This window comes from Microcaecilia unicolor, chromosome 12 (genome assembly GCF_901765095.1).
Source record: "Microcaecilia unicolor chromosome 12, aMicUni1.1, whole genome shotgun sequence".
Lineage (NCBI taxonomy): Eukaryota > Metazoa > Chordata > Amphibia > Gymnophiona > Siphonopidae > Microcaecilia > Microcaecilia unicolor.
In genome coordinates, this window is record NC_044042.1 from 23,556,472 (window position 1) to 23,568,620 (window position 12,149).

Genomic DNA, 12,149 nt, shown 5'->3' on the forward strand with positions numbered 1-12,149 from the left:
AAAAATAGGCATGCGCTAAATGCTAAAGAATACTGACTAGTAGGCAGTTATGCATATACTCCTGGATTCTATATAGCGCTTGTGCACCTAGAGATCGGCGCCAAAATGGACATGGATTCTGTAATAATGTGTGCAATTCAACAGGCTTAATTAGCTAATGAGCGCTGATAACAGCACTTAACAAGCAATAATGAGCACTAATTGGCACTGATTAGAATTTACGTGCACAATTTGCTAATATGCACTGAACTTCTAACATGCACAGGCAAAAAGCGGCGTGGTTATGGGCTGGGAAACGGGTGTTCCAAAATTTTGGTGCCTAGTTATAGAATATGGCCCAGTGCACCTAAATCTATGTGCTGAGATTTACGCCATGCTTTCATTGGTGTAAATGGATGCGCATAGACTTAGGCGCTGAAATATCAACTGATCATATTCTATAATTGGCGCCTAACTTTAGGTGTCGATTATCAGGGCCGCCGAGAGGGGGGGCAGGGGGGACAAAATTCCCTGGGCCTCCAAGGGGGGCCCGGCGCTGGGGTCAGGCCGCCGGTGCTGCAGTCCCCCGTCTCACCTGCCTGCCTCCATGGCTCCGGGCGCCCTGCATTCGAAGCGGCAGTCGCAGATCTCCTCTCTTCTGGCCTTCCCTTCCTGTGTCCCGCCCTTGTGGAAACCGGAAGTTACATCGAATGCAGGGCGCCCGGAGCCGTGGAGGCAGGCAGGTGAGACCAGGGACTGCAGCGGTGGGGGGAGTGACAGGGGGCGGCAGCAGTGGGGGGAGCGACGGGGGGGCGGCAGCGGTGACGGGGCGGAGGCGGGGCGCCCTTGCCCTGGGCCCGACCTAGTCTCTCGGCGGCCCTGCCGATTATAGAATATGCTTAGATGGCGCTGATTTCAGCACTGAGTTTTTTAGGTGCCATGTATAGAATATCCTCCATAACTGCTAATTAGTTCCAGTTAGCACCAATTAAGACCAGTAATAGCCAATAATTCATTATTAATGCCAACTAGCAGACAATTAACTTATTAAGTTACATGCACAACTGACACTATCCCCTGGATTCTAAATAGCATGCCTTCAGTTTCACTGCATGTGATTTAAGCATCGGGATTTACACCAGGTTTATGTGGCATAATTGGTAATCACTACATTCAGTCACATGAACCACTGCTCGGTATATACTATAAACCGCATGGAAATTAAGCCTGTTCTATAAAGTACACCTAAATTAAGGCATACTTTATAGAATATGCCTAGGCGTATATATATATTTTTTGACTGTGCAGATTTTTCAAGCACCATATATAGAATCTAGTCCTCTAAATGTGAAATTGGGCACACAAGTTTATAGACTTAGGGAGACAGTGCATTGTTAATGTGATTAATGCATTAAGGGGTCCTTTTACTAAGGTGCGCTGAAAAATGGTTTGTGGTAGTGTAGGCGTGGGTGCACGCCGATCCATTTTTCAGCGCACCTGTAAAAGAGGCCTTTTTAAAAATTTTTGCAGAAAATAGATGTGCGGCAAAATCAAAATTGCCGCACATCCATTTTGGGTCTGTGACCTTACCGCCAGCCATTGACCTAGTGGTATAGTCTCATGTGGTAACTGGTCGGTAATGGCCTACATGCGTCAAATGCCACTTGGCGTGCGTCCGATACGCACATCTGAAAAATAAAAATTCTTTTTCAGCCGTGCTGTAATTGGGCAGTTGCGCATTGGGCGCACGTAGACGCTTTCGCAGCTTACTAAAAGGGCCCCTAAAATTGTAATGTGTGTTAATCATTTTAACTTAATGGAAAGCTCTAACTGGAAACAAACATTTGTTGCTTCGTGCATGGCAATACCTGTAGCCTGGATGGCTCCTATCGGAAACATTAAGTAGACAATAGTAAGAGGATTGCCATACAGGACTCCAAGATGTAAGGTCACCGAACAAAGCAGCACTAAGTTATGGTCAGATCAAGAGAGAGGAAAAAAATTTTTTCTCAATGCTTTCTCTGTCGAAGCACAGCCCTTGAAAAAGCCCACAAGAGAAACGGATGGGGCCACCGTCGGGCAACAGATAAGTGCTCGACTTTACTTTATCTTTGTAACGCTGCTTTAGAGCACTTCATGAGAATCAGTGAAGGTTTTTATGAACCAAAGAAAATTTGAAGTTAGCATTGATATTGTCAATATATTAAAAAACATTTCTTGTAAAAAGAGCAAAATTGTTAAAATCTATTTGGAAATAAATTAAGAGTTAAAATAATTCTTTTCCAAGCAAGGTTTTTATGACCAGTGATGAACACCACGCCCCCAGTTAAAGCCGCTGAAAACTGAAAGTAAGCGGTCGGGCGTTTTGAGGTCTTTTTCCTTGCTTTTTAGAAATATTTTGTTAAAATCAAACATTATATTTCCATATAAATTTTATTGGATTCCTCTTTATATGTTCGGTGTCCTATCGGAAACAGACATTCACTGCTTCACGCAGTTTACTGCCTATAGACCGGAAGGCTATTGGAAGGAAAATGCCAATGGGCAATGATAACATTTTGGTAAACAGTGACTTTCACTTCAAAGAGAAGCAACTAGTGCTATGAATTTTAAATATCAACGGAGCCTCACCACATTAACCTATCGCTTTAAAAAAAAACATTCTTTCACTCACCCATCTAAAACTTCTGCTCCTGAAGTCTCAGATTCAAATTCCTCTGGTCACCGCAACCTTTAAAGTTTCCTAAGAAAATCAACTAATGTAAGTAAGGCAAAAACTGATGCAAAGAATAAAGTGTTGATACCAGTGGCGTAGCCAGATGGCCCTAGGTGGTCCTTAACACAAGGTGGTTGGGCATTCAAGTCAATCTGCCCCCTCCCCGGTCTATGCCTCAGCTCCTCAAAATATAAATACCGGAGCTGGCAGGGATGCCAAGCCTGCATGAGTCATACCTGCAGTAGCACTTATTCAGCAAGTGCGCTTCTCCGCTAATGCCAGCTACCCCACGCATACTCAGACCTGAACTGAGCGTACACAAGAGAGCCAGCATTAGCGGCGAAGCATGCCTGCTGAGTAAGTGCTGCTGCATGCACGACTTAAGCAGGAGAGGTTATTTGGTTGGTGGGGCTTGGCATTCCCGCCAGCCAGGAAAGCAGAGGGGTCCCGAGTCAAAAGTGAGGGGACCCAGGTCCCTGAGCCCCCACCCCCCGGGGCTACACCACTGGTTGATACAGTGAATCATGATGGACTGACGATCTATTAATGTAACTACAGATTCAAGGCTGTCAAGACCTCTTTAGGTGGCCAGTTCTGACTCTACCTACATGTTTCCATAGCACATTACCATCACCTGAAATTTACCTGAACTTTATGATAATAACAAACAGGAGAAATTGATGCAGTTATCAAAAGCTACAAGTGCATCTAGACCTAGAGGTTACGGGACTTCTGTTGGGAATAAGAGCTATCTTGGTACAACTGAGCATTTCATCATTGAAAACTGGAGCTAAATTGATTTTGACTCTTCACAATGCATTGTAGTTGCCATCAAGGTTGGATTATGCAATTAATCTTGTGGTTAAAAATTTTAATCACAGTTAATTGAGTGATTAAATTTTTTAATCGATGTGCGGTCCTAGTATTTTATCATTTTAACTTCTAAGACTTACATCCCTGGATTGATTTAACATTTCGTCTTAGTATTCTGACCATATGGTTATTGATGCCATGCTCTGATCCCAAAACATGCTCACACACAGAGGTCTAACCTTGGTTTACGTTCTGGTGTCTGAAGCGGGGCCTGGGTGACATTTTTTGTCTTTAGCACTCAGCCCATCTTCCAAAAAGACACCTTTTTCATATTTTCTGTATTGAATTTATACTACTGTTCATCTGAGGAAGAGCATGAGTAGGATCCCTTTCTGTTGAATGGTTTTCCCATGTGGGGAACTGTGGAGTCCTATGATACGTGCTGGCACAATTTGCAGTTTGGTATACTGTTGGGGTGTGTGCCGTTCTCTTCTTTTTAGCCTTCTGTTGAGAACTTGATTTTGTCATTTTTACTTCAGATTCGGTGGTTGTCTGGAAGCCAGCACTGGTGGAGCTGGGAATATCTGTTTTACCTCTCCTCCCCCCCTAACATAGTAACATAGTAACATAGTAGATGACGGCAGAAAAAGACCTGCACGGTCCATCCAGTCTGCCCAAGATAAACTCATGTGTATACCTTACCTTGATTTGTACCTGTCTTTCTCAGGGCACAGACCGTATAAGTCTGCCCAGCAGTTTTTCCTGCCTCCCAACCACCTGTCCCGCCTTCCATCACCGGCTCTGGCACAGACCGTATAAAAGTCTGCCCTCCCCTATCCTCGCCTCCCAACCACCAACCCCTCTTCCCCCCCACCTGCTCTGCCACCCAATTGTAGCTAAGCTTCTGAGGATCCATTCCTTCTGCACAGGATTCCTTTATGCACATCCCATGCATGTTTGAATTCCGTTACTGTTTTCATCGCCACCACCTCCCGCGGGAGGGCATTCCAAGCATCCACCACCCTCTCCGTGAAAAAATACTTCCTGACATCTTTTCTGAGTCTGCCCCCCTTCAATCTCATTTCATGTCCTCTCGTTCTACCGCCTTCCCATCTCCGGAAAAGATTTGTTTGCGGATTAATACCTTTCAAATATTTGAACGTCTGTATCATATCACCCCTGTTCCTCCTTTCCTCCAGGGTATACATGTTCAGGTCAGCAAGTCTCTCTTCATACGTTTTGGAACGCAAATCCCATACCATCCTCGTAGCTTTTCTTTGCACCCCCCTGTTTACTACCCCACGCTAGCGGCTGCTGTGCGGCAATGCTGACACAGCCCATCAAGCTTAGTAAACAGGGGGATTAGTAATTCATTAGTACATAAGCATCGCCATGCTGGGACAGACCAAGGGTCCATCGAGCCCAGCACCCTGTCTCCGACAGCGGCCAAAAGAACAAACAATTTGTCCCGCCTGTCCCAGAAATAGTGGATTTTTCCCACGTCCATTCAATAACATTCTATGGCCTTTTCCTCCAGGAAGCCATCCAACCCTTTTTAAAATTCTGCTAAGTCAACCGCCTTAACCGGCAACGAATTCCAGAGTCTAACTACGCGTTGAAACATTTCCTCCGATTCGTTCTAAATTTACTACACTGCAGCTACATCGCATGCCCCCGTGTCCTAGTATTTTTGGAAAGCGTTAACAGACGCTCCACATCAACCCGTTCTATTCCACTCATTATCTTATAGACCTCTATCATATCGCCCCTCAGAGCCCCAGCCTCTTCAGCCTTTCCTCATAGGGAAGTCATCCCATCCCCCGTATGATATTTGTCGCCCTGCTCTGCACCTTTTCTAATTCCACTATATCTTTTTTGAGGTGCGGCGACCAGAATTGCACACAATACTCGAGGTGCGGTCGCACCATGGAGCGATACAACGGCAGAATAATATCCTTATGTTTGTTTTCCATCCCTTTCCTAATAATACCCAACATTCTATTTGCTTTCCTAGCCGCAGCAGCACATTCGTCCTCCTTGCTCAGTGGAATAATTGTGGGGAAGAAGAGACTTCCGAAACTCTGTCACCTCTCTTTTTATAAGAGAGGTGGCAGAGTTTCTGAGGTCTTTTCTTCTCTCTATAATTATTCCATTTAAATTAGTGAAAAGATTGTATGCTGGTTTACATTTGTTTGCTTGCTCAGAATCATCTTCGACTCCTCCCTCTCCTTCTCTGCGCATATCCAGCAGACTGCCAAGACCTGTCGCTTCTTCCTCTTCAACATCAGCAAAATTCACCCTTTCCTATCTGAGCACACTACACAAACTCTCGTCCACGCTCTCATTACCTCTCGCCTTGACTACTGCAACTTACTCCTCACCGGCCTCCCACTTAGCCATCTATCCCCCCTTCAATCCATTCAGAACGCTGCCGCATGTCTAATATTCCGCCAGAACCGATATACTCACATCACCCCTCTCCTCAAGTCACTTCACTGGCTTCCGATTAGATACCGCATACAATTCAAGACTCTCCTCCTTACTACAAATGCACCCGGTCTGCGGCTCCTCACTACCTCTCCTCCCTCATCTCCCCCTACGTTCCCACCCGTAACCTCCGCTCACAGGACAAATCCCTCCTCTCAGTTCCCTTCTCCACCACTGCCAACTCCAGGCTCCGCTCATTCTGCCTTGCCTCACCCTTTGCATGGAACAATCTTCCTCAACCCCTACGCCAAGCCCCCTCCCTACTCATTTTCAAATCTTTGCTTAAAACTCACCTCTTCAATGCTGCTTTCGGCACCTAACCTTTGTGAATTATAGTATTCCTATCAGACGGACTCTATACTTGTTTTAGATTGTATACCTGTCTTTTAGATTGCCTTTTAGATTGTAAGCTCCTAGAGCAGGGACTGTCCTTCTATGTTAAATTGTACAGCGCTGCGTAACCCTGGTAGCGCTTTAGAAATGTCAAGTAGTAGTAGTAGTAGTAGTGATGGTAAATATCTGTTACACTTGCATGAGGGGTGGGAGGGATATCAATTGTTACGGTTGGCTGTGGGGAGGGAAGGAGAGTGCTTTGTAAGGGGCTAAGGAGGAGGGAGGTTAAAGCAAAAAAAAAAAAAAGCTATTTGGGTCCCGGCTGATATTCAGCCCGGGCTTGCAGAACTTTCTCATGTGGGCCATGGATGCTGTCACTAATGGACGTTAACGCACTGCCACCTTATTTCTCACGCCGGAAATGAACTGATTATCTAACTTATTCTTTAACTTACTCTATCATTTCTGAACTTTAATGCAATACCACTTTGTACTTCTCATTCTGGAAATGGCGATTGCCATTACGGCATAATGTAAGCCACATTGAGCCTGCAAAAAGGTGGGAAAATGTGGGATACAAATGCAACAAATAAATGAATAAATAGTAGTTCCCACCCCCAGCGCATGCCATTTCCAGTGCTACAAAAATATTTTCTATTTTTGTAGTGCCGGTGCTTACCTGGCAGTAAAAAATGGCCGTGCAGCAAGTTTTTCACTTACCAGACGACCATTTCTTTTTAAGAAAAAAAGACAGCCTTTTACCCACATTAGTGTAACTTTGATTTCTTAGTGATTCACAGGAGCGACATCTCCAGGCATGCACTGGGAAAGAACCGGGAATAGCTTAAACTCTTTGGATTGACTTGATTTAGCTGGTAGCCCAGTTTCCAAATCTGTCCTTGGGGACACCATAGTCAACCAGGTTTACAGGGTATCCTCAATGAATATGCATAAGGTGTATTTGCATATATTGGGGCTCTAACATATGCAGATCTACCTCAGACATATTTATTGTGGATATCCTGAACACAACTGGCTGTGTGGTTGACAGGATAAGTTTGAGAAGTACAACAGATCTCTCAATAGCTTGAAGCACCCCTTCTCCTGCACCAATAACTCCAGACTCTGTTCCTTTTGCTGCACCATATGCCTGGAATACATGCCCTGAGCCAATCCATCAAGCTCCATCTCTGGCCGTCTTCAAATCTAGGCTAAAAGCCCACCTTTTTGATGCTGCTTTTAACTCCTAACCCTTATTCACTTTGTTCAGAACCCTTATTTTATCATCCTCACTTTAATATTCCCTTATCTCTTGTTTGTCCTGTTTACATAGTAACATAGTAACATAGTAGATGACGGCAGAAAAAGACCTGCACGGTCCATCCAGTCTGCCCAACAAGATAACTCATATTTGCTGCTTTTTGTGTATACCCTACTTTGATTTGTACCTGTGCTCTTCAGGGCACAGACCGTATAAGTCTGCCCAGCACTATCCCCGCCTCCCAACCACCCGCCCCTCCTCCCAACCACCGGCTCCGGCACAGACCGCACAAGTCTGCCCAGCACCATCCCCACCTCCCAACCACCAGCCCCGCCTCCCAACCCCGGCTCCGGCACAGACCGTACAAGTCTGTCTAGCACTATCCCCGCCTCCCAACCACCAGTCCCGCTGCCCACCACCGGCCCTGGCACAGACCGTACAAGTCTGTCCAGCACTATCCCCGCCTCCCAACCACCAGCCCCGCCTCCCGATCCTGACTAAGCTCCTGAGGATCCATCCACTTGTCTCTTCTGCCATTCGGCAATTTCTTGCTGAGGAGTGAGTGTCCTTAAACCAGGACTGCCAGAGTGTTCCTGCGGGCTTGGACTGAGTTGAGAAATCTGAGGGAAGGGGAAAGAGAGTTTCTGTTGAGACTTTGATTCCCTCTGGACATACTGTGAGGTCCTGTGAGTTCTCTTTTACTATTTTTATTGAAAGCAAAAATGACGGCTGATTTTTCGCACTAGCACCGTTGTCTTGCTTTGTTTGTTTGTTGCATTTGTATCCCACATTTTCCTACCAATTTGCAGGCTCAATGTGGCTTACATTATGCCGTAATGGCGATCGCCATTTCCGGATAGAGAATTACAAGTGATGTTCCATTAAGGCGCATAAATGGTAGAGTAGAATAATACAGTGGTATTGCATTGAAGTTTCTGAATGATAGAGTGAATTATAAAATAAGTTAGATAATCAGCTATAGAAAGTTCATTTCGGCATGAGAAATAAAGTGATAGTGCGTACTGCGTAGCTTTCAGTAGTAGCAACGAAGGCTTTGCTAGTTAGAAGTCATAAAGAATGCTTTTAAAAATCACTCATTTTGTTTTGCCCAAATGGCCCTGTGAATTTCATGGGATCGCTATGGAGAAGGGGGCTGTGCATTTTGTCAAATCTAAAATTTGAGTATTTGGAAGTTGTATCTGCATGGCACCTTTCCCTAAGTTTTCATCATAAATCATATAATATGGTAGGGAGTATGCAGGCAAATAAGTAAATAAAAATAAAAGTGTTGTTTAGTTTCTTTGCAATTTGCATTTTTTTTTGTTTTGTTTGACATTTTATTTTCATACATTTTCATTTTGTTTACATAAATTCTTGTTTTAAGGCAATTTTGTCAATTAAGAGGTGGCTGCAGCTGCTGTCCCAAACAAACAAAAACAGCTTGGGGCTAACACCCTCCCCCCCCCCCACTACAATCTGATGCACCAGTGACAACCTACACTCTTAAAAGCATCACCCAACCTCCATCAACCCCCCCCCCCCAACACCAACATTGAGCAATGTATCACCCCTCATTCCCCCACCATGGAGTCAGCCCATGCTCCCTGGCACTTAGTTTAGATATTGGTGGAATACTGTTGGGGTAGGAGCAATCCAGTTCGCTCCCAGCACAATTACACCAAAGCAAAGGTAGCTGTAGACAGTGGCTGGAATACCGGGAGCTGAAGTCTTGGAAGCAGGAAACACTTACCTCTCCCCGCCCCCCCCCCCCCATTTACTAAGCCATGCTAGCAGCTGCCATGCCCTAATGCTGACTCAACCCATTCATATTCCCACACAATTTAGTAAACAGGAGGGGAGGGGTAAGTAATGATAGATTTGATTTGATTTTTTATTTTTTTTGTTACATTTGTACCCCGCGCTTTCCCACTCATGGCAGGCTCAATGCGGCTTACATGGGGCAATGGAGGGTTAAGTGACTTGCCCAGAGTCACAAGGAGCTGCCTGTGCCTGCAGTGGGAATTGAACCCAGTTCCCCAGGACCAAAGTCCACCACCCTACCCACTAGGCCACTCCTCCACTGTTGCTACTATTTGAGATTCTACATGGAATGTTGCTATTCCACTAGCAACATTCCATGTAGAAGTCGGCCTTTGCAGATCACCAATGTGGCTGCGCAGGCTTCTGCATGGAATGTTGCTAGTGGAATAGCAACATTCCATGTAGAATCTCCAACAGTAGCAACCTTCCATGTAGAATCTCCAATAGTATCTATTTTATTTTTGTTACATTTGTACCCTGCACTTTCCCACTCATGGCAGGCTCAATGCGGCTTACATGGGGCAATGGAGGGTTAAGTGACTTGCCCAGAATCACAAGGTGTAACATGGAATAGAATATCAGGAGTTGGAGTCTTAGAAGCAAATGGCTTTCAAACACAGCTCAAAACCACATATTTAGGCATTTTTGGAGCAGGTGAGAGCACTCCAAACATGAGGATCATGGCAGTTACAAAGGTTTTTCAAATTGCGTAGAGGTGGGATGTTCTCATCTGACAGGGAAGTAGCCCAGCATAACCACTGAAAACACTTCCTAAGGAACTTCTCTAATGCAGAGGTTCCCAAGTTGCCCAGTTCCAGGAGGAAGACAGGTTAATCCTGGTTTTAAACTTACACCCCAAAGACCTGTGGGATCTGTAGTAACTGATTCTACCCATTGAAATCCACACTGCGAGTCCTATAATGCTTCATGATAGGATTGTCGGAAAACCAGGACTGGTCTAAAATTTCCCTCTTGGAACTGGGTAAGTTGGCAGCTTTGCTTCTTGGGAACTATCAAACTTTTCAGGGAAAATCCCTGAAGTCTCCTGAAAGGTTACGAGAGATTTCAAGGCAAAGAGGCTAATTGCAGCCTTTACTTTTTTAGAGGTGTTTTCACAGAATTTCAGAACTGGATTACTAATTGAACAATCAGGATGTGGAGTAAGCTTAGGGTTACCAATTGGATCCAGATTCCCCTGATAGGGTTGATCCATGTCTGGTTTTACCCTATTGCATGTACGCAGCTGGCAACTTTAAGGGGCCCTTTTACCAAGGTGCACCGAAAAATGGGCTGCGCTAGTGTAGGCGCGTGTTTTGGGCATGCGCAGATCAATTTTTCAGCATGCCTTTAAAAAAGGCCTTTTTAAAATTTTTGCCGAAATTGGACATGCGTCAAAATAAAAATTGGCACATATCCATTTTGGGTCTGAGACCTTACCGCCAGCCAATGACTTAGCGGTAAGGTCTCATGCGTTAACCGTGCGGTAATCATCTACGCGTGTAGAATGATGATTACCGCCCTTTCTGCCATGCACCAGGGTGTGCCAGGGGCATAGCCAGACTTCGGCGGCAGGGGGCACATTTTAGCCCCCTCGGTGCCGCCGACCCCCCTGCTGCCGCTGCCGCCACCACCAACTTTGACCCCCCTCCGCCGCCGACCCTCCCGAACCCCCGCCAGCCAAGGTCCTCTTCTTCCTTCATTCTGTTTCTGAGCCTGATGTCCTGCACGTTGTACGGCGGGTTGGCGGTGGGAGGGGAGGTCGAGAGGGTCATCGGCAGGGGGGTCCAGGGTCACGAGGGGGCACGGTGGTGTGGTGGTAGTCTCATTTTGGTGCACACCGCACACACATAGAGCCTAATGCATCTTTGTAAAAGGACCCCTCGGATTGTTCACGATAAGATTTAATGTCGCTGTACCAACAAAAAAACACATAATAGCAAATAAAAAAAAAAAAATCAGAAATACAAGACAAAGCTAGAACCAGAATTTTCAAGAGGCAGAATAGCTCCTCCTGGGCGCTATTAAAAATACTAGAAAAAAAAAAGAATTTTATGACATGACTTCCATTTACATTGCCTCATGTCAATTAAGGAATGCACATCTAGAGTACGGCAGATTACACTAGTGGAATCCTGCTCAAAACCCCCATCTTACTTTCAATTATTAGAATTTCTACTGTGCTTATCTGAGGCTTTCTTGAATTCTGTTGTTTTTGCCTCTTCCTTCTTACCTTGATGTGGTTTGTATGCATGTATATAATTTGAGGTGTTTCAGTGCCCCTACCTGGTGGCTGACAGCAAGCTGCAGCTGATCAAGGTGCTTCCTTCCATGCTGCAACTTGACATGAGGTGTTAAGTGTATGAGAGGAACCCTTTTCTCCCTTAATTCCTGCTGATGGCACCAAGGTCATTTTAGCAAACCAGCACTAGCCATGATGGATCCTGTTAACAGTCTTCCAAAACACACAACACACGAGCCAGCTGTACAGTACATAAGATCATTTTTATTGAAAGTCAAATAGTGTAAGACAGACGGACCTTGGTATAAGAAACATGCTGTGTCTATGGCATTGTTTGATTAGCAATAACCAGTTTTTGTTTTGTGTTTTAACACATTGCCTTTTTTTTTGTTTGTTTTTCATTTTAAACCTATTACAGCATTCATCTGTAAAGTAAAAAGGAGTTAACTGTTCAAAGCCACTTGAATTTTCTGTTATCCATGATTGTTACCGCGGGTTCA